General features: G+C 32.4%; 1 protein-coding gene and 1 long non-coding RNA gene across 4 annotated transcripts in view; one reads left to right on the forward strand and one right to left on the reverse strand.

Annotated features, from left to right (window-relative positions):
• Positions 1–22762, reverse strand: part of Pgant9 (polypeptide N-acetylgalactosaminyltransferase 9) — a 110576-nt gene that overhangs the window by 82487 nt on the left and 5327 nt on the right. The gene's annotated exons all lie outside the window — the stretch shown is intronic.
• LOC149483354 (uncharacterized) lies at positions 19465–21464 on the forward strand. The gene is made up of 3 exons (XR_016316483.1): positions 19465–19998; positions 20125–20186; positions 21386–21464. It is a non-coding gene; the product is annotated as an uncharacterized LOC149483354 (long non-coding RNA).

A 22762-nucleotide genomic window follows, 5' to 3' on the forward strand; every position in this document is an offset into this window, starting at 1 on the left:
TTGTTAATTTATTTCAATATCTGAACAATACGTATTTGTGAATATTATGTAGGTAGATATTTGTATTTTTTAAATATAAAACTTATGACATTTTTAAAGGCATTTAAAAAGATAATCGTTACGAAATGTAAAATATTTAAATGCATTTAATTCAATTAAATATTTAAGTATTAAAACAAGACTATAACTACATCTAAAAATTAAAGAAATAAACTTTTATTTGGCATTCATGCAGATTGCAGTTACGAAGACACGATATCTGCTATACCGTAGAGAACTGTTAAAGTTACAAACCAACTTTGGCTTCATTCACATACCTTCTTAGACAAAGCAAGTTTGGCAAACTTTTATCGTTATGAAAATATCATATTATCTCAACTTTAAACACCGCTTTTTATTATCCCACGCGCGCAGTAGAGCAAAAACGGATTGACCGATTTAATAAAATCGTGCCATTGTACTCTCTTATTTAAATGGCTTCTATTAAATCGGATTCGCTGAGGAGACACTTCAATAGCTTACTTCCTATAATGAAATTAAACAAGGGAAATGTATATAGGTATTTATTATTAAACTTTAGTGATCCTATAGCACCTATTAAGACACCAATATTAAATCAAAATTATAAGTTATATTGCGTAATTTTTGAATAATACAACAATACTAGGGAAATGCTTAATAATTTTCATTTGTGGGTGATTTGTTAATTAAGAAAAAATAAATAAGAGAAAATCTTCGCCGCAGACTTTCTAGGTTTACCACATTTAGTCCATTTTTAGGTATTTTTTGTAAAATAGTATGTAACGTAAAATAGTATGTTCGTAAAATAGTACGTTGTTAATTTATATTAGTGCTATTATTGACAAGTGTGTGAAAGATTATCTTATCAAATAATCTAAGAACTTTATCGAAACATTTCAACGTTATTTGTGATAATGAAGGCTTGACATAGTTTCCATTACAAAAAATAAAATTTCTCATAATATATCTTAATCAGAATCAATTAACTGTTATAAGATAAAAATGATTTAATTTATCAATTAATATATTAATGGTATCTAGAATGTATAATCTAATTGCTAATATGTTATTTTAACTGGAGGTAAAATTTTATTTTATAGCAATAAAATTTTCAAGCATACCTCAAAAAGACTAACAAACGAAAAAGGAACAATTCATTTCCCGAACACAGCTAGAACGTCAGCCGAGGAAACAAGACCGACTCTTGCACAAATACTTTAATCGGATTACATTACAAAAATGGCGAACCCGCGCGCATTCACAGAAGCGAGAACGGCTTAGCATTAGCACTTACAACAATAGCAGGCATTTATGCAATATCTACAATAATTTCCCAAACAAAAGATCGAATGCGCACAATGTATCCATCATAACTCGACCGCAATGAGAACATCCCGCCAGTTCGCTATTCGATTACTCAATTGGAGATGATTGCAGAAATAAATCTGTTCATGACAATAAATATCTACGAAAAGCCATCGCTTTTTAAAATTGCAAGTCATCGTACGCGATTTACGTAATAAAGTCGACTTTTAATTAAAATACACTATTTATGAGCGTTTAAATGTTATTTTAATAAATCGTATACATAATGAGTTTGATTGTTAGCACTTGTACGCATGTAGTTAATGCCAAGCAATTTTTACGCAATTATTTTTAATATTTTAAATGAGCATTTTCAGGTTTAATTTACGTTTGCGGAACTTTTACGCTAGTCATTTTTGTTGTATTTTTTGTAAATTATATTAGTTGTATGTAATTTTTTTTGCTGTTATTTGATATGTGTAGAAATACATTCTACAAGGCATTAATGACTGAGCCATGTATTACTTACTTTATAATTTATAAAAGTATCTATACTAGGCGAGCCCAGTTCTTACGACGAGATTAATGTAAACAGTAAACACGCATCAATTAATGACTGCGCTTGTTCGATCTACACTCCTACCTCAAAGCTCCACAAGCCTCCGCAACACTTCAGTACTTCAAGAATCTAGACCACAGACATGTATATTAGACCCTTTCAATTCCATTCCAACGCATCGCAGCATCCGTAGGCATCACTTATCAATCAGCTGAACGAGTGCTCAGAGCCGAATCCAGGCGGCGAGTCATTGACCGTGCGTTATCCAATAAAGGCGAGATTACTAATCAAACGACCTCCGGTAACGGTACGTTTTAACAGGTTTCCTAATATGCGGCGATGCCACGTGTCGCCGATCCGATATTTGTAGAGATTCTTCGAGAATGTGTGATTTTTTTGTGGGCATTGCTTGGGCATTGACATAGATTATTGGATGACCGTGATATATATTTTATGTCTGACAGCAGGTTATATTTAAGCTTCATCATTTCATTTATTGCATTTTAATATTATCTACGGCAAGTATATTTTTTTCGACCAAAAATGTAAAAGCAGAAATTCAAAGTATGTAATCAAAGTACTGTTATTATGTGTAGATGTACGTTTAAATAATTTAACATTGCAAAAGTAAATTACGGGTCAGAAGCCGAATTCTCCATACTCTTCCTATCATAAAATGGCATGTACAGTCCCAATTTCGATTAACGTTGAACACCATAACACAATATAAATACCTATATAAACATGTATAATGCCCGTGACTTTTAAATTATGAAATACTTATATTACTCATAATAAATGGTAAAACATCCTCCGAAAACAATCTACGTCTTAGCGGAGCTTACAAAATATAAATTTTAAGCTTAGAGTTTAGACCTTATTATACATTGCAACTGCCTTGTTAAATTTAAATCAAAAGTGAAATTCAACTCGATTATTAGTTATAAACGTTTTATCACTTTCCATTGAGTAAAAGCGAACCCCATTAAGGCAACCGCCGAGTCCGGTCACTGGATTGACATAGTACAATACTGTTGAAACACTTCTAGATATTATAATATTGTGACATACGAGATTCACTTGACCCGTAGACATAAATTATGCTAATTGTGTTTAGAATGTTGTTCGATTTTAGGAAACTTTCTCGTCGCAATATACAGGGTGTCCCACTATTGGTATACTAAGCCCGAAGGTACCTATACTTTTGTATACACTGATCACTTAAAAAATACTAAAACAACAAAATTACGCCAAAAATTTTTTGCTTAATTTTTCCTTAAAATCCATGTTATCATCTCTAGCATATCATATCGGCATATACCGCTTCGCTAATATGAGCATTTTGTCTATGAAAACATATTCTTAAACGATAGCTCACGTGCGGGTGGCAAAGTTGTGCGGGGTGCTTGTTAGGGGTGTACATATAGAGTTTTAATAATTCATCTATTTGTCAAAAAAATTCGTCTGGAATTTTATAAGTATTTTTTACGTACTCAGCGTATGCAAAACTATAACCTCCTATAGTATACCGTCGCTGGGACACCCTGTATAGTGTATAAATATTATAGTGTCTCTTGTGATCCTATTGGAGACATAACAACTGTTTTTAAATATTCATTTTCTCTTAGAAACCGGTACATACCACTTTGGACCATTTTATAAACATGAAATTATATTCACAGACAAAAAATAACATGTACAAAATTAAACGGGTTTTACGTTGTTTATCATACACATTTTGATGTTAAAAATTTACGGCTGCATAAAAACTTGTAGTCTTCAACTATATTTATCATGTAATGTAATTTCAATACATTTCTATAGCTCGATTATAAGCAGACATCGTAATTGTAAACTAGTCCAAAGCGACCATGGTCAATGCCATCGACCTTGCTAGAGCCTTAGGCGTGAAGTTTATTATTACTCGTTAGATAAGCGATTAATTACATAACAATTGGTAAAAGAAGGTATAAAAAGTATTAATTTGCTGCAGTATTAAATGTCTTAGTCACTTATATTAATAAATTGACCAAATTTAATTAAATTCCGTTGAATTTTAATCGGACACTAATGAATTTTAATGTTACATAATATAAATATTTATCAATATTATAAAAATGAAATAATTAATGTTATACCATTGCTTATAATATGTAACATTTCGGTATTATGTTCAATATTCATTTAATGTTATCTTGAATTTTCAATTACAATATTCAATTTCCACTTTCAAGCCTCTAACTTGAACGAAAAATTATTTTCCTTCCTGTAATATGATAAGGAATGTAAAAAGTAAATAAGTAGAATATTTCGCAAATTATCATCTACCAACCTTCGTAATTATAATGTGATATTTTGAGAATTCTTTATACAAATAAATCATGAATTTAAAATTGTTAATTAACCAACAATTTACATATCCATTTCAGAAACATAAACTAAGTAACATATCACTGAACAAAATTTGAACAAATTATATTATTAGTTTAGGATGAAGCCCCTAGAGAATCCTCTCCCTCGCATATTTATAATATCATTGTTAGGTAGGAAACCTTTCGCATATGAAATTAATATTTTTCTATAATTTTATTCGCCTCTAAAGTGGTACGGACTGGTTTATCGTATCAAGTAAACATTTCTATGATAAAAGCATGCATAATTAATGCTAATGCGTATTAACATAATATTATTCCTTATGCACAAAAAAACGATATCTTAAATAAATTCAAGACAGTCCATTAGTAATACATACTAATCATAACCTTAATAATTTAAATAGCAAGAATTAGTTAATGAATTGTAAATATAACTTCAATGATCACTAAGCTATGTAAACAAATCTACACTAAGCGCTATAACGCTCATCATTTAGTCTACCACAAGAACAAAACCGAGACAAAAATATCCATACCGGAATATGAACAGTTACACAGAGGTTGAACCAAACCAGACTGTACTCAAAACAATACCATATGAATGGTCAAGCGGTCTAACGGTCCGAGCATCTACATTCAGTAACGGTGTGCGTTTTTGTTCAAAGCCGCACATACGTATGGCAATTTGCTACATTCCGCCGTCGTTCTGAGAATGGAAACCATGACAGACTTGAACCTTCACGAGGATTCTCATTAATCAAGGTCACTTTTTGCGGCTCCAACGCTCACCTATGCCATTACACGCTGCGGTCAATACACTATAATAGAATATAATAATATGATAGTTACAAACGTAGGGAATTTTTAACATTTAAACGAACGGAATACGGAACTACGGAACTACGGAACTCTCCAATTATAGTAATATAACACGGTCAACTAGATATTGAAAAAGTGACTAGAATAGTAATCAACTGGATATTTGTGTATGATAAACGTATCTAGCATTTTAATATCCACACTTGAAACCATATGGTTTTGAACTGCACTGTACTTTATAATATGACTAGTGGTCCGCCCCGGCTTCGCCCGTAGTATCAAAATATCCCCTTTCTCGGGTATCAAAATATCTCCATACAAAATTTCATGCACATTGGTTCAGTAGTTTAGGCGTGATTGAGTAACAGACAGACAGACAGAGTTACTTTCGCATTTATAATATTAGTATGGATATCAATATAATACAATTATTCATAATCAAGAACATCACTCGTTGCAATGATTGCGAAACATGACATAATTAAGATAACAAATTATGTCATGGATCATTCAGTACATTTAAATCAATTGATATCAAAAATTAGTCTACAAATCCCTTTCAATTTAATCATTTAATTATACAAACATAACAAAAATACGACGAAAAAATGAAAGGATTACGAAACGCAAAAAGATCGTTAGAGCGAAACAAAAGTGAAGATACAGGAGTAAACATTGTTACCAGTGAATTGACACTTGATTTGAACAAAGAGAGGCAATCCGACGCACAATCAGGCCGTAGGAGGGAAGCGAGAGCATTTGGTATCCATTTATCAATTGTAGTCGTCGATAGAGCGCACAATGACTACTATTTATGAGCCCGAGACAGCTGAACTGAATTTGAGCTTAAGAAATGAGGCCACAAATGGATTCATTCATAATCTATTATCTATGATTGGATATGTTTGTACTCGTTGGATGTGCTTGGCAGATATTTGCTATAACAATACACACATGTTCAACATTATTTTTTTAACGATAACGACGCCCGAAGAAATGTTAGTTTGTAAAGGAATTGTTTTCTGTTCTATTTTGATAATTCAAATGATATCATTGTAAAAAACAAAATCTGAATGCTTTTATTTTCTTGCTTAGTTCTTCTTCATTCTCATAACCACAACATATCTATCACTGCCGGAAACGAAGAAGTATACCTAGGTTATAGGTAGTTTTTTCAAGAGCGAGATGAAACAAAAGCCCAAATATAAATCGAAATAAATCTCAAAGAGGAATAACATCACACACAACAACTTTACAACACGTCATACGCATCTTAACACCATTACAACATATTAAGCCGATTGTATGAGGAAATTCAATTAAATAACTTCTTAATATCGCATCATCATTGTGAATGACAGCTGCGTTACTACAATGAACGACGGTGACTCATTGTAACCAAACACTTTTGATAACAATCGAGAACAATGGAGGTGATGTATTGAGGTAAGACATAACAATAAATAATATACTATCTAGACATCTTACAGAAGGGCGAATAATCACTAAATTAAAAAAACTGCCTACGCTTCTCCTATTTGTACGAAATCATCTTTTCAAATTGACTGTACCAAATCAGTTGAAATCTCGATGTTATGGACAGTTTAGAAAATTACATAAAGCGCTTCTTCAAAATATAAAATTAGATAATGATAGTAATAAAGGCTATTAAGGAAGTTGTAATGTGTTTTAGCAAACCAATTAATTCGGCCAGATCTGATTCACAATAATAATTCACATAATCAAAATTCTTACTTGTTGTCGAAACAACTTTCCAATTTGTTTAGAAAATAACTGTAAACAACATCATATAGTTCGTGGCGCAAATTATTATTCGTAAGAGGCACTTTGACCTAGAATAAATAATAAAAATATTCTAAAATTCTTATAAGATGTGCATAAATTCACTGCCCACTTCTAATAAGATAGAAATTACCATTCATAACTTTTTAATACAAATGTAATTTATAGTAACCGCAAACAGAAACAGTTATTAACTTTTAACGTGGAAAAATAAACGAGGACAACCTTATAAAAGTTAAACTTACTTCGAATCAGAGCATGCGAGATACAACTGTTTTTGTAGGACCTTTTCGAGGTCACTGCATTAATTATAATATCGAGGTGCTCGAATAATATATTTTCACTACTATGTTAAGAATATGATATTTATAGTCTTTCACTATTTGAGTTTATGCGCACAATTTAAACTTCTCCTTTATCTACGTCTAGTGGAACTAGTATCACAAACTCGTATAAATTTGTGAATTTCTATATAAATGTGTGATGCGGTGTTTCGTTATTATCTCAGGATTTCTCTCTGCGGAATTTGATTGGAGTTCGATACGTAGATATATTATTTATCTTAGAGGAAGTAATAATCTAAAAGCGTTACTTCGTACTGATATTATGTATTTGTTTAGTATATTCGTTAGCCAAAATTTGGTATACAGTTCATAATCTGGATAAACAGTCCGTATTGCGGTTCGCATCCAATTATGACAAGTTTTATTTATTTATTTATTTAAATTGAATACACATCACAGATCATGATCTTGTTGGGCCTATAAGCGTTACATTAGGTAATTTCAAGAGCAGATCGCAACCCAACAAAATGTGTACAATTATTATTACAATGCGATACAGTTTACAGTTATCGTTTATCAAAAGCTATACTTAGGTATTACAATTCATATTTAAAGAATTGTAATACAAGTAACACATGGAGCATTACGGTTTAAACAACATTCAGTACGATTGCTATAACATAGGCGCTTTATATGTATATCTTCAACGTATTGTCAAAGTCTGTGATCTAACTGAGACAAATGGGTTAATTTCTTATCTAACTACCCATAAATCGGGTCATTAATATCGTGACGACCGCCCCGCAGATCGTTATCCTTGTCTACATTTAAAGCATGTAGATAGGGCGGATAACTAATGATGTTTCGGGGTCAATATTTCAGTGGTGCCAGGACGACCTATAATGTCGTTAATTGGTCCCTAAACAGGAGTGCTGCGAACACAACGGTCACGTCGACAGAGTTATGGCCTTGCGCGAGACGTGAGAACATTTTAATTTATCGCCCCGTTTATTGATATTTATGGGTGGCGGTGTGAATACTTATATTAGTGTAGTTGATGATTTTTATATATATGCATTCATAGAACTGTTATTGAATGTAGACCATGTTAATAAATGAACATAACGATTAGGTTACACGTTACGTAACGTTTTGAACTTAGAAAAACGGTTTAATATTTCACGGTAAAGCGATTTGCTTATTATATGTAGAGCAATAATTTCCAAAATAGTATTGCTCAGAAGGCATAAAATAATGTCAAGACTGGAGAACAACTAGAAAAGGTGTCACGACGATAGAGTATTAATTTCAATTTAAACTGCAATATGCTATCGAAACTTTCTTTACTCGGTATATTATTTCAATGCATAAATCTATTTCGATTGCGTACGACTACCACTGGTAGCCTTGTAATGGCACTAACATCATTTTATGATCACTGTGTGATTATCTCTAATTACGCGCATTTCAAGCAATTTGTCGTCATTACCGGCCGACCCGCCATAATTCTGCAGGTTGACGACACTAGTTGTGTTCACAACATCCACAGTTGACATCCATAATGCATTACCCGGCATTTCAACTGCAAATAAATAAACTAGTGTAATATCCCCTTTATATTTTCGGATAAAACGACGATTGCCACGCAAAGTTACAATAAACATTTTATTCTCACATAAACAAACGCATATCTATAAACCGCTTTAAGAATTACATGCCCGCAGTACAAAACATAAAGCGCGAATAAAACGTAGACCGCATACACCGTCAAGAGTTTATGCACCCATAAAGCTAGTACAGATAAACTTGTCCGAATCACAAGTTGTACGCCACTATGCGCCGTATAGAAAACAAAAACGTAATGTAACAGCGGTTTACGGAACAATAAAGTGGACGAGCGGCAATCTAACCGACCGTTAAAAACAAGAAACGACCGTGCCATGTATCAACATCAAACCCGGTACAAGACACCGGTGCGGCGGGAGGTATGATTTAAATAAGAAATACAGTAGGTACACACACATGTACCTGCAGAAACTTTATTGCCTCGAAAGGTCGACATGACGTAGTTTTGTGTACAAAAACACATGACTATATTACCTCACCTTAGGTACAATGTTTTTGCGTACATACCTGACTACTTATTTAAAACCCATTTACGAGGTTTTAAGAAATTTATTCCATGAATCATACTGCTTGTAATAAGTAAAAATGTTCGATGCGGGAAATAATTCATTAATAAAATAAAAATTTATTAAGGGGGCGCATAAAGCAAAATAACCAATCTTCTATTAGATGATACGTGTAATATGCAAGACCAAATCTAAAAAATAAAATATATATCAAACTAGATGATATGTTCAACGATTCTGTTTAATCAAAAACATAAAATATTAAAATTTACTCGATAAAAAAAAATCACCAAGTTAGCTCTAATTTTCACACTTTTACGTTTTCTACTTGACATGGTAATACTTATTATGATTTTTTAAAGTGAAACTTTTATTACATCGTCTCAAACTTTTTGGTCTGTGTAGCGCATGTCGCGTGTATCGCGGCTGCCGAGTAGGTATACCTACTCTGCAGCCGACCGACACGCGACATGCGCTACACAAAGCAGTGTTCGGAACCGTTCGAACAGTTTCACTTTTACCGAGGTTTCATAAAACCACACAACATTTTTTTTTTCATAAACAATTATATTAAAACATTTGCAAGATATTTGTCAGAGCATTTTGTGTAATTACTTTTAGTTTTGGTTTTATCTGCGATAAACCACTTTTATCGTGACAAAATCAAACGTTTATCTCGAGAAAAAAAGAGCGCCAAAAGTGGTTTATCGCAGATAAAACCAAAACTAAAAGTAATTACACAAAATGCTCTGACAAATATCTTGCAAATGTTTTAATATAATTGTTTATGAAAAAAAAATCATAATAAGTATTACCATGTCAAGTAGAAAACGTAAAAGTGTGAAAATTAGAGCTAACTTGGTGATTTTTTTTTATTGAGTAAATTTTAATATTTTATGTTTTTGATTGAACAGAATCGTTGAACATATCATCTAGTTTGATATTTATTTTATTTTTAAGATTTGGTCTTGCATATTACACGTATCATCTAATAGAAGATTGGTTATTTTGCTTTATGCGCCCAATTAATACGAACATGTACCTACGCTGGTATTTTATAATTTTATTACTGTGAGACAGCACTACTTGTTTTTGTTGTGGCATTACTCACATTTAATAGATCCATCTATGTATGATTAATGTTTTCCGTCACATTTCTCGCTATCACAGCTGCTTCTAGTCTTTTTAAAAACTTTCTTCAATAAAATGAACATCAAATTACATCGTAACGTGTAGTCGTTAAATAAATTAACATTATGTTTTAACTTTTTAAGACAAAATAATTTACATTAATAAAATCTAAACCTATTATACTAATTGAAACATCAAAATGCACTAACCATATACAAGATGATTCAACAATTATACCAATGTCTAGCTCACACTGCTGCACAAACGCCTGATTAATTCACACGTACATACCTGTAACAAAAGAATATAAGTCAGGAAACATAAATGTATATTTAAATAGCTATTTACGCACAAGACAGTGTTCCTTATTATTTTGTCCAATTAGATTATCGCGATTGCAAGTATAAAGAGTAAAGAGTAAAGACGTATAAATCATCAGATTATAAAAGGTCTTAAAACTATTTAATCTCAATAAGAATGAACGAATCTTGGTATGTTTATAAGATATTTATTTAAAATAACACATAAAATACATCTTATAAACTAGGCTAGTGAATAGTGATAGTCCAAACCGGTACTTAAAACGAAAAAAATATCTCATTACTCATCATACAAAATAAATTTAAAAAAGTATTGCATTGCGTGACTCCATCACGGCTGCGAGAGAATAAATAAACACGTAACTAAAACCTAGATTGCACTAATGCACCAAATAAAAAACTGTACTAGGTATAATCATATCGATATCCGATCGCTTTTATGGCTGCAAGAACTATCGTTCTGTATGGACTTTAATAGTGAAACGTAATGCAAGCGTGGAAACTCATTTTTCGCTCGTTTTACATCAAATCAGTGCAATGATTACATAAAATCGAAATGTGTTTCGTTGATAAGAATGTTATTGTTACAAGCGCGCTAGGCAAACGATAACCATCGAATGGGTTTGCATTGTGAACAACTTTTTTGGTTTGTTGGGATATTTTTATTTACTAACAGCTATTTTTATTACGATCAAATGGGTACATAGTTATCTGAATGTGGAAGATTGATAAATCATAGTATAGAGGATTGATGATGATGACGAAGATGATGGAGGGATTTAATAGTAAATATTTCAATAATCAGACGTTATTGAGAATCATCTTTGTAGTATCTAAAGACTAATCAAAAGGTTAAAGTTATATATCGTTTAGCTAGTTACATGCCGTTCAAAGTATTATTTATTTATCTTGAATAATATCCGAGTAAAATGCCTCTGACATAAACACAGCGGATTCCTTCGACTGACATTTGAACTGCGAAACCGTACAACATGTTTGAAAATAAGACTTTATTTTACTACCTTTTTTTATATAATCATTTACTTCGTACATTACATAGCACGTGCCCAACATAGTTATTCATATTTACGAGAAGTTATGAAATTTGAAATAGGTACACTATTAAATTCCCAAGCACAATGCATACGAAACCGCATATAAAACGTTACGCAAAATAATGCACTACGTTTTATTTGATAAAGCCAATGTTTTAATACATTTTATTGTCACGTGATTTTGTAAAATGCTTTTGAAGCTTATTTATACATCACACGCTTTTGTCACGGAAATGTATTTTAAATTTTCATATAATTTAAAAGAAGATAAAATTATCAGCATATTATGTGTATATTATGATTAAACGTAATGGAATTACGATACAGTTCTGCTGAAAAGGAACTTTGAACATCGACTCATTTAAGAAATACTATACCTACTCCACCTATCTCTACTTTTGTTGTCTAGTCTACGCAATAACAACGCCTGTAATTTTCTGAAAAAATCCTATTTTTATTCGTTACTTACCAAAGAGCATTTACCATGCACTAAACCAATTTAGAAAATTACCGCATAGTGTACACCAAACTTTTTTATAATGTCACAAATTCATAGAAGCCAAAACAAAAGTTCGCAGTACCCATTAAAATTAAAATGATGGGCTGGCGCGGCGCGGGCGTCTGTTAGTTTAATGCATTAGCGAGATTGGCCCGTATCATTGGCCGGGTCATTGTAATATGATGTCATTCGATTAAGCGAACAGTGCATTAATAACTAGCTTGTTTGTATTGTTTACTTGCGTCGCTCAGTGTATTCGTGTAACTGAAGTGCGTCCGCACTCCGCACTTATTCGCTGTTTGTGTATATTGACCAGACGAGTTTACTTATTTATAGTATTTCTACAAATGAACACGTGTTTTGCATCGTACATCATACTTTTGCGGTATTTACAGTGATTGGTGATTGCACTTAAATCTATATTCTATATTTAAATAGTTATAGACTACAGGCCCGTGTTGAAAAAATTATGGGTCATTTGACCCACCACCTGACCTATCTAGAATGATATAAGAGCATAAAATAATAAGATTCAGCACTATGACGTCACTTGTAAGCTGTCCACCTGAGTGCAGATGAGAATTCGAAGGTTCAGGTAGAGATTTTCTCCCCTTGTCTCCATGATTTTTGTACGGCGTTGCGGAATAATTGATTAAAAGTAGTATAGAAATAGTATGACACAGATGCCGTACAAAATCAAATGACCAAATTCACCCCGGCAACTGTCGAAAAATAAAAATAAATTCCGACTTTGTGGACCACCATTTTTGTACGGCATCTGTGTCATACTATTTCTATACTGCTTTTAAGCCATTATTCCGCAACGCCGTACAAAAATCATGGAGACAAGGGGAGAAAATCTCTACCTGAACTTTCGAATTCTCACCTGCACTCAGGTGGACAGCTTACGAATGACGTCATAGTGCTGAATCTTATTATTTTATGCTCTTATATCATTCTAGATAGGTCAGGTGGTGGGTCAAATGACCCATAATTTTTTCAACATGGGCCTGTAGTCTATTAGGAAGCAGGCAGATCTTTGTTAATAATCAGTAAATTGTTAAAGATCTGCCTGATTCCTCAAATATTAATTTGACAAAAACGTATAAAAGGTCAACTGTTTTCCAAACGATGGAAAAATAATTTAAAAAAGGTTATTTTTAAAGTGACAAATAAACAATTTCGAACAGAAGAAATAAAATAAATGCAAAACTATTAAGTAACAAATTTTAAAGACAGTCAAAAAACTATACATAAACATAAAAAAACTGCATCAACAAAAAACATGCCAACATAAAAAAACAACACACCAACAATATACGTTAAAATTTATGTTCAAACTTTTTTCCATCGATACCTTAAATAGATTTTATGGATCAGCGGAAAACCCCAATGGAGTTTAATGTGTGTTTTAGTATTTTTGTTTTGTTTGGATATTATGTATAACATGTATTTCTAATCTATTATGTACTATATTACATATATTGTACTGTAATCATAAAGTTCATAATAACATCTAATATAAACTGTTTATGTTAGTAATTATTATCATAAATCTCTTGATACGTATATCAAAAACATAATATCTATTTACCAGGACTCAAGAGTAAATATTTCATGAATATGGGAAAGACACTTCAAATAAACGAACATTAGTTAATCAAACAAGTTCATTGACACGATATTTTTGGCGAACCTTTCGCTCATGACTGTGTTTAGTCGTTTTTTATTGTTAACTAGCGGTCCGCCCCGGCTTCGCCTGTGGTACATAAGTATTTATGTTTTCTCTACATAAGAACCATCCTCGTACTTCAAGGAATATAATAAAAAAAGAATTATCGAAATCGGTCCACCCGTTCTCGAGTTATGCGCTTACACACATCATACATACATTTTACGATTCATTTTTATATGTAAGATATGTACTTGAATATTTAATTAACATGTCGTTATTATTCTTTTGTTTCATAAAAACTATTGACTACTAAATGACTTATAAAATGTTAGTAACATAAAAAGAATAAATATTACCTATGAAAAAAAATATGCTTGTAGGTAAATACATAGGTAGGTCATAAATTAACCTCGCTAGAATTAATTAATTAATCTACAATTCCCATTCATTCATAAATACTAATTTCCTACGTTGTTTTCATACGTTTAAAACTATAATCAATTCCCTTAAAAATCCCATTAAACTTATCACCAATACAACGCAGTCAAAATTGAACTAAAGCTTGCAAAAACAATAAAATTAACAGATACAGAGTTAAATTACCGTACACTCAACCATTGTGCGTTTCATCAAATCGCCAACAATTCCATATCGCAAATACTTAATACGTGCTATACGCCAATATCATTTCCTTCATAATAATATGGTGTTTATCAAGGCCATACCGTTGGTGCATTATAAGCGTAATCAACACCAATATTCAATTCGATTCGCCACCTCATTAGCTACAACGCTTCTCACAAGATCTTTGAACTTTCTCACGATAGTACCTTTATAGCCTCGGGCAGCTTGCGGCCGGCTTTAGGCTACGTACATACTGCATTTTGCACTTTGCTATTTTACCTAATAATTCTACTTTGAAAGAAGGCGTTGTTGAAGTATTTCATTGATGGCCCATTTGCTATCAAGATTTTAAAGCTTTTAAAGATTTTAAAAGTTATCCTGATTTAAATATTTAAAGTCATAAACTTTATACCACGCTGTTTTCTGTTAACTGTGCAAAGAAATATTATAGAAATCTATAAATTTAATATTAATAATAGTTGGAGACAAGTTTCTCCAACTAAATCGCAAACTAATACCTTCACTGTGGGCTCGCCCTATGCGGTTAAACAGGTACCTACACTTGACCGATGAATGGCCAACGGCAATGCTAGCCAGTCTAGATCCCATTGCCATCGTTGTGTACTCTTGTAGCATCGAATGGCATAAATTGTTCCACAATTACTTCATTGATATAGTCTTATCCCTACTTACGTATTTGTATATTGTTAAAGTGGAACGTATATTAATTTAAATACCCTTTTATGTAAAATTCATCATCAGAGAACGCAGACAGTTAAATTTTATCATATCTTTTCAATATATTATGTACAAAAAAAGTCAATTTATTGAGTAAACAAACAATACGTCATAATTAAAAATTCCAGAATTTTTCGAATTTACGTAAAAGTAGGTACTTATGTGTTATTTATAATTTTACGTAATTAATCCAATTATGTCGATTAAAAAGGCGGAAAAGGTTTGTTGTTGTGAGTGTATGGTTAAAAACAATGTATGTAAAACTGTATTATTTTCGTACATTTTGTTAAGAAGAATGTCTGAAATCTGGTTCATTAAAATCCGTCTCAATTTTTTTCCAGTTTTATTAAAAAAAAGAACTAGTTTTTGACCTGTCCACAAAAGTAAATAAAACATTTTGTTGTGCGAAAAAAGAAATATTTTCCGTAAATTGACAGCTTTCCTTTCCTTTCCTTGAATAAATCCAGAGCTACAATTGAAGCGGTTTCGCTTCACACCATTAAGATCTACTGTTTTATTTATAAACACCTTACAAGTACATAAAACGAGATATAACACACAAAAACGAACGTATAAAGCGACTCATTTAAACAAGACAGACTACTTCATCGTCCTAGTGTTCTCTGCTCCAATTACTTTTTAACACGCTTTTATTCGCTTCACCTGTATGTTTGGATGTAACTGACTCCAGAGACTTGATTTTGACTTTATTATTCAAACTTTTAGTTTTATCTCGGTGACAGTTCAATAATTTCAGAAGTTCATTTCAATCGTGTTTTATTCTTATACTTAACTATATTTTTAACATTTTCAGCAATTACATTTAAGTGATTTAAATTTTAAACCATCAACAAATCAATTTTAAATCGCCTAACCTAACCATATAGTCTGTGGTGCATTTCTATAAATATACCTTCCGTTTGCAAAAGGTGAACGCACACCATAGCGGTTGAACGAACCAGTTTCATGGGCAAACCTAACTACCTACGCATTTCATATTACTTGTCCAGTGTCTCTGAAGCCAACGTCCCATTGTATATAATTACTAGCTTTCCGCCTGCGGCTTCGCCCGCGTTTTCAAAGAAAAACCCGCATAGTTCCCGTTGCCGTGGGATTTCCGGGATAAAACCTAGCCTATGTTACTCGTGGATAATGTAGCTATCGAATGGTGAAAGAATTTTTAAAATCGGTCCAGTAGTTTATGAGCCTATTCATTACAATCAAACAAACAAACAAAGTTTTCCTCTTTATAATATTAGTGTAGATTTCAATGATTCTCAAGTATTGAATTTCTCGACTGCAATGAAATGATAAACCATATTATATATTACTAGCAATGCCCTGCGGTTTCACCCGCATAGATAGCGATATCTTTACAGTGAAAAGTCTACTATAGGTCGGACATGAAAATCACCTTTACCCCGTCCCGCACTACGGCCTTTTTTTTTTGTTTTAGTGGGGAAATCTTTCATAGATACCCACGGCCTCCAGGGGAGGGGCCGTGGGTTATGTCGGATTCCTACCGACCAAAACCCCACTGTGTTCCGTCAAGACGCATATTGGTAGAATTCCTCCGTGACCCCCGCACTACGGCCTGCTCGAACAGTATACCTACTATTTTCTGTAGATTGACACTTTTAAATTCGTTATATCTTTTGAATGGAATATCCAATTCTTTTCATTTAAAAAGTATTTTGCTGGTATTGAAACAGTCTATAATAAAACATCATTTAATGGGATAAGGATTAATATATGTGTATGGATAACATGGTTTGATTACTGTCGGCACTTCTATTTACTTTGAAAACGTAAAAAAGTTGTTGTAGTAACATAACTACTGAAGATGGACTTAAGGTATCGCGGACTTTCTTGTAGATATTGATCCATTCTATAATACTGTAGAACATTTTTTTGTTCTATCTTCAATAGATTCCGCAGCGCACGCGATGACAGAAGTTTTATTGAGGATTTTTTTACACCTTGGGTTACATTATTGCATTTTTGGTAAGGATCTCTAATTTTTTTGAAAATGCAATATAGCCTATGTTGCTCAGTAAAGATGCAGCTTTCTAATGGTGAAAGAATTTTTGAAATCGGTCCAGTAGTTTTTGCGTGAAAACCATACATACATACATACTTACATACATACTTACAAACTTTTCCTCTTTATAATATTAGTATAGATTAAGCTATTGCATTGCTTCTATCGCGGGCCTTGAGCGCGGGGACTGAATCCAGAAATTCTGTAACGAAAAAACCTCACGCACTCCTACGGGCACGGAGGTGTGGCTTGAAGGCATAGCATGCAATAGCTTTACCGCGGCAGTCCCCGGGTGCCACACGTATTTTTAAAATTCGGTAAGACAAATATGCTTTCTTACTTCTACTTCTTACTTTGAGGAAAATTGAGACACTCAGTATATCGGTCACAAAATTATTTGAATCTCAATGAACAAGGAAACGTATAGGTTACACCCGCCAGATGCGTCATCACTCCACTTACAAACTAACCACATTATTGAATTTCGGATAATGTTTACTCCAAGAACTTCGCTATATTAATATTATAGTTTCAAAACATTAACATTTAAACAAAAAACATCCCATACCACATTAGCACACTGTTCTTATATTTTTTTTCTTTACAAACCTGTTAGCAAAGCGAAGCTATTTATTAAGAAACTATAAATTTAAATGCATATATAATAGCAGTATTTAAATTATTAATTTGAAATGCATAAAACCCTAGTCGCGCAGGCTATTAAAGCAACTATCGAGGCGTCAGCTGGTTGCGATTGCAGTAATATTTAACCAGTTTTTATAGAAAATAGTTTATATTCAGGGTAAACGAACTACTTGATCGACCTTGAAGATTCTATAAATATCGTAATGATAGCAACGCTTGAGAAAAATATAATAAAACAAATAAAAAGATCCACCATGCGTGACTGTATACTTCTCTTTTTAGAACCAATGTCGTGACGTTAAAGTTCTCATTAAATTTTTTTATTGAAGATGTAAGTTTATAGGAAAACCACAATAAGCAAAAGATACCAATTAGTAATTTTGTTGTTCTTCAATTATTATTAATAAACAATACCACATTACTACCTACTTAAAATCTTTCAGAACGATCTATCTCCTTAAATACGTATTAGCCATATTTATTGACGTAGGTACTCCAAAAGCTTTATTATTAAATGGTCCTACTAATAATATTTCCTACTTATCATTAACTATAATGAGCTTTAAGCTTCTTCTAATAGTTAGATATTTGAGGAAAAACGTAAAACTGAAAGAGGCAATATGGCAGTCTAGAATCGATCAATCAACTTTACAAAGATGGATAATTTGTCAAGCAGTTAATTAAGACCAATCGGTCAAAATGTGGTGGTATTTTAAATTGCTAAAAAAAGGAAAACCGCGACAAACATTCTCCCGCATATATTTGTGCAATGCTGCTTTACCATTTACACCCTTATCGCAATGATGTAGGACATATAATCGTGATTTCGTTGTTGCCACAATACGGGGGCAATTTCCCTTTTGCGATGCCCTCACATTAATCTACATCGGAAGTTTACAGCACACGATTACGCGCGGTGACGATAATGGTGAAACAACAATGGCCATTCATTGGCCAGCTTGTTTGGCGAGTTTGTTGCCGCACTACGAATATAGGCTGGTTCCATAAATTCTATTTTTGATGCATTACTTCTGCGAAGTTGTGCTCAAATAATCTATTTAGGAACTAGGCATTGTTAGATAAAATATCAGATTATTAAAATCACATATCGGTATTAAAATTTGCCTAATAATAATATTACTAAAGGTTGTACGACCTTAATTCAACCGGAATTTAACCTACAAGAACAATAAAATGATTGCCATATGTTCTTATATGGAAAAAATGAACTTTTCCGAGAAGATAACAATTTGAAAAGTGAAGATTATCCTTGGATAAATTTATCCAAATAAGCTAAATACAGTACAACAGAAAATCTCGTTAAATAAAATCAATGCTAGAGGTCAGATAGTATCCAGCATCTCTGCCCTTTCCCCACTTAATTAAACGCAACTCCTTAAGGTGATGAATTAATTTTTCTAACATTTACGGCCCTTTTTAAACCTTCGTAATTTTTATATTATTAAAGTTGTCGTGATGAAAATTCTTGACAAGAAAGTTCAATAGTAACACAATACGTCTACCGTTTTAGAAACATGATTCCATGATATTTTCTCGATAGAAAAAAAATACAAAGTTCTCATTGTTATTTTTTTTTAATCTCTGGCATCTTCAAAATAACAAACGTAAAGTTACGACTTTTTGGATATTAACTATAAAATATACAACCTATACGTCTACCGTGTTAGAATTTTGAAATATGCGATGGTTTTGAAATAAACAAGAAATACTTGAAATTAGCGCCTGACCAGCCAATATAGCGAGAGCCGCCCTGTACCTTCCTACCCCGATCGCTGCACGAGTCATTCCCGCTACGGCCGTCACACGGGGAACTTGTGTCGCTTGCGCAATCGTAAAAAAGGGTGACAACACGATAACAAAATGAGACAAATGGGGACAATAAAGAAAATAAGAAGAAGAAACATAAAGGTTGGAGGAAAAAGAATGCTTACAATTGGAACAAATTAATGAAGTAAGTTGGTTTTATTTTAAATTTGATGATAATTGTATTATAGACGATGTTTGATATGTACCCCTGTTTTAAGTACATAACGAATGTGTAAGATTTTTTCATTTATAGCATAAATAATCTTTTCAGAAATCTGGAATCCAGAAGGAAAATAAACCCACTGATTGTTCACAATGTGAACCCACTCCTTCGTACAATACGACCAACGTAACTTGGCGGGCCTGAACATAGCCTCTACGAACTTTTGCGCATGTACACTCGTAAAAAAAAGTGTTATAGGCATTTATTTCTTTTAAACTGAAATTCGAATAAAAATTTCCTTATACAGAGACCAAGTACAAATAAAATAAATATCAAAACGCTATGAGAAATAAAGCAATAAAAATAACCTATTGAATTCAGGATTCACTCAGCAACTCTTAAAAAAACTTTGTCAACATTTTTTACGCCTTCTTCTTTTTCTTTTTTAAAATACTGCGTTAAATCGAATATTATTTTTCTCGCCTGGCGATTTAAAACCATATTATGCTTTGGTGGCATCTTTGTTCCCGAATAATACAAAATTCCAAGTAGAATATTCCAAATTATCACTAAAACAAACTTAAACACGAACAAATTTAAACTTAACACTCAACAATATAATAATAAGTTAATAACAAATAATAACGATCAACTCAACGAAAACTTTTGTAACCGCCTGTACTCAAGACAGAGATAGCGACACGAACACGACACCAATGTTAACGTGTGACTGAGATACATAATTGCGTACCGAGAATTGCCGAATATGCACGAAGTTATACGACGTAAACAAAAAGGGATGTCCACTATGCGTGTCTGAGGATATTGATTAATCGATTTTTTTTTCAAATCGATTGAAATTGAATTGTGAAATATATTTATATTTAATTTTATAATAGGTTTCAAATATTCTCAATCAGTCCTTATTGTAGTGGTCGTTTATAAATAAATGATATTTAACTAAATCATGTCTTACAACCATGAAAATAAAATGTTATTAGTTTTTTTTTGCTATTAAACTCGAAATCTCTTTTACTAACGACAAAATTCAATAAATTTGTAAAGCTATTTCGTTCAGTATCTCATATAAACAAAAATCAATAAATTTCAAATCGATAAAAATCGATTGCGATATTCGTTCGAATAAAGGGATGATTGTGTTTACATAGAGTCAATCCCTAGCCTAGATCTCCGCCCCGCGCACGCCGCCTCATGCCACCATTTCGTTCCTAAAAAACGTTCGTGCGCAGCCTTCTGCGCGAAGTTCAGGCCCGCCAAGTTACGTCGGCCGTAGTGTAAGTACCTTTATTCAGTCAAAAATGTATGTTATCAACGCTCTACTGGTTTTATCGCATGATTCCATTTTTAGCAAAAAGCAACAAAGTGCAAAGAAATAAAAAATCATGGTGAACTTAGTGGAAGTATGGTGGACGTAATATGGAATTATGGAACAGGAGCTCGTTGGAGTAGTATTATAATTTAAAAAAATACGAAAAAATTTCAAGAATTTCTTAGTAAGTGGTAGATAAGTATGTTGTATAAAGAATTTGATGTTGATATTTATTTCATTTATACTTACTACACCTGTGCGGGAAATTGCTTAGTACTAAAACCGGTTTATATTAATATTTACATAGTAATGTGAGTTTTCATTTCGAAAAATTTTGTGTAAGTATATTAAATTGAGTTCCTGGGTGATCTGGAAACACAATTGGGCCCGGAGGATGGCGCTGCAGTCACTCCTCCTAATCACATGAACCGATTTGGATGAATATTTGTGTGCACATTTCATTGTTGTGGGATGATTGGTTGATTCGTTTTCACATTAGCTAATATTATGTATTTTTGTTGTTAGAAAGTAAACTTAATTTAATGTTTATAATACATTATTATTGGTATAAATAAGCCAGTGTTCGTCTCACATTGCTGTACCTGCCTACCTATCCTACCAGGGCCTAACTTTGTTCTGGCTATTTTATTTTGATTATTTGTAATGAATAATTACAATTATAATAGAGTGCAAAAAATAAATACATGCGTCAATATATTTTGTGTTTTTTTTAAACAATTTTTTTACTTAAAAAAATATCATTCCGACCGCGGCTTTGCCCGCGTGGTATTAGGTTATATCGTGAATCCTGTTTTATCCCACAGAAGTGTTCAGTTCGGATAAAAAGTATCCTATGTGTAAATCCAGGCAATTAGCTATATTTTATCAAAATTGGTAATGTAGTCTTGACGTGATTAAGTAACAACTAACAAAAAAATATACAAATTAACATCCAAAGTTTCGCATCAGTTTTACTGTATTAGCGATATCTTCCACTCTTGACTTTGACTGAGAAGAATTAGGGTTTATAACTTCTTTCAGAAATAGTACCTTTCATTTCTGGGCATGATGTAATATAGCTACGTCAGCATCAAATTCTATCAATTCAGTAGTCCGCGTAATTAGGTACGTTTTCATTTTTTCAGAGTAACAATATTTTTTGTTATTTTAAAGATTATTTATAACCTGTATTATTTTGTAATAAAGTAAACATTACGAAATAATAATAATTAATAATTATTAATAATGTCTAAGTAGTTCTTAAAAAGAAGATAATTTTGTGTTTATAAGCAAGAAAATAAAACCAATAAATCAACAATTAAATATATATGTATAACAATATTATAACTGTATGACGACTCCATACATGTTTGTGCCGAGTCGGCCAGCGGCAGCGCGGCGAGTATGCAAGAATGA

This window comes from Colias philodice, chromosome 13 (assembly GCF_061535455.1).
Source record: "Colias philodice isolate Cphi_HAF_F1 chromosome 13, ilColPhil1 Martin Lab GWU primary, whole genome shotgun sequence".
Taxonomy (NCBI): domain Eukaryota; kingdom Metazoa; phylum Arthropoda; class Insecta; order Lepidoptera; family Pieridae; genus Colias; species Colias philodice.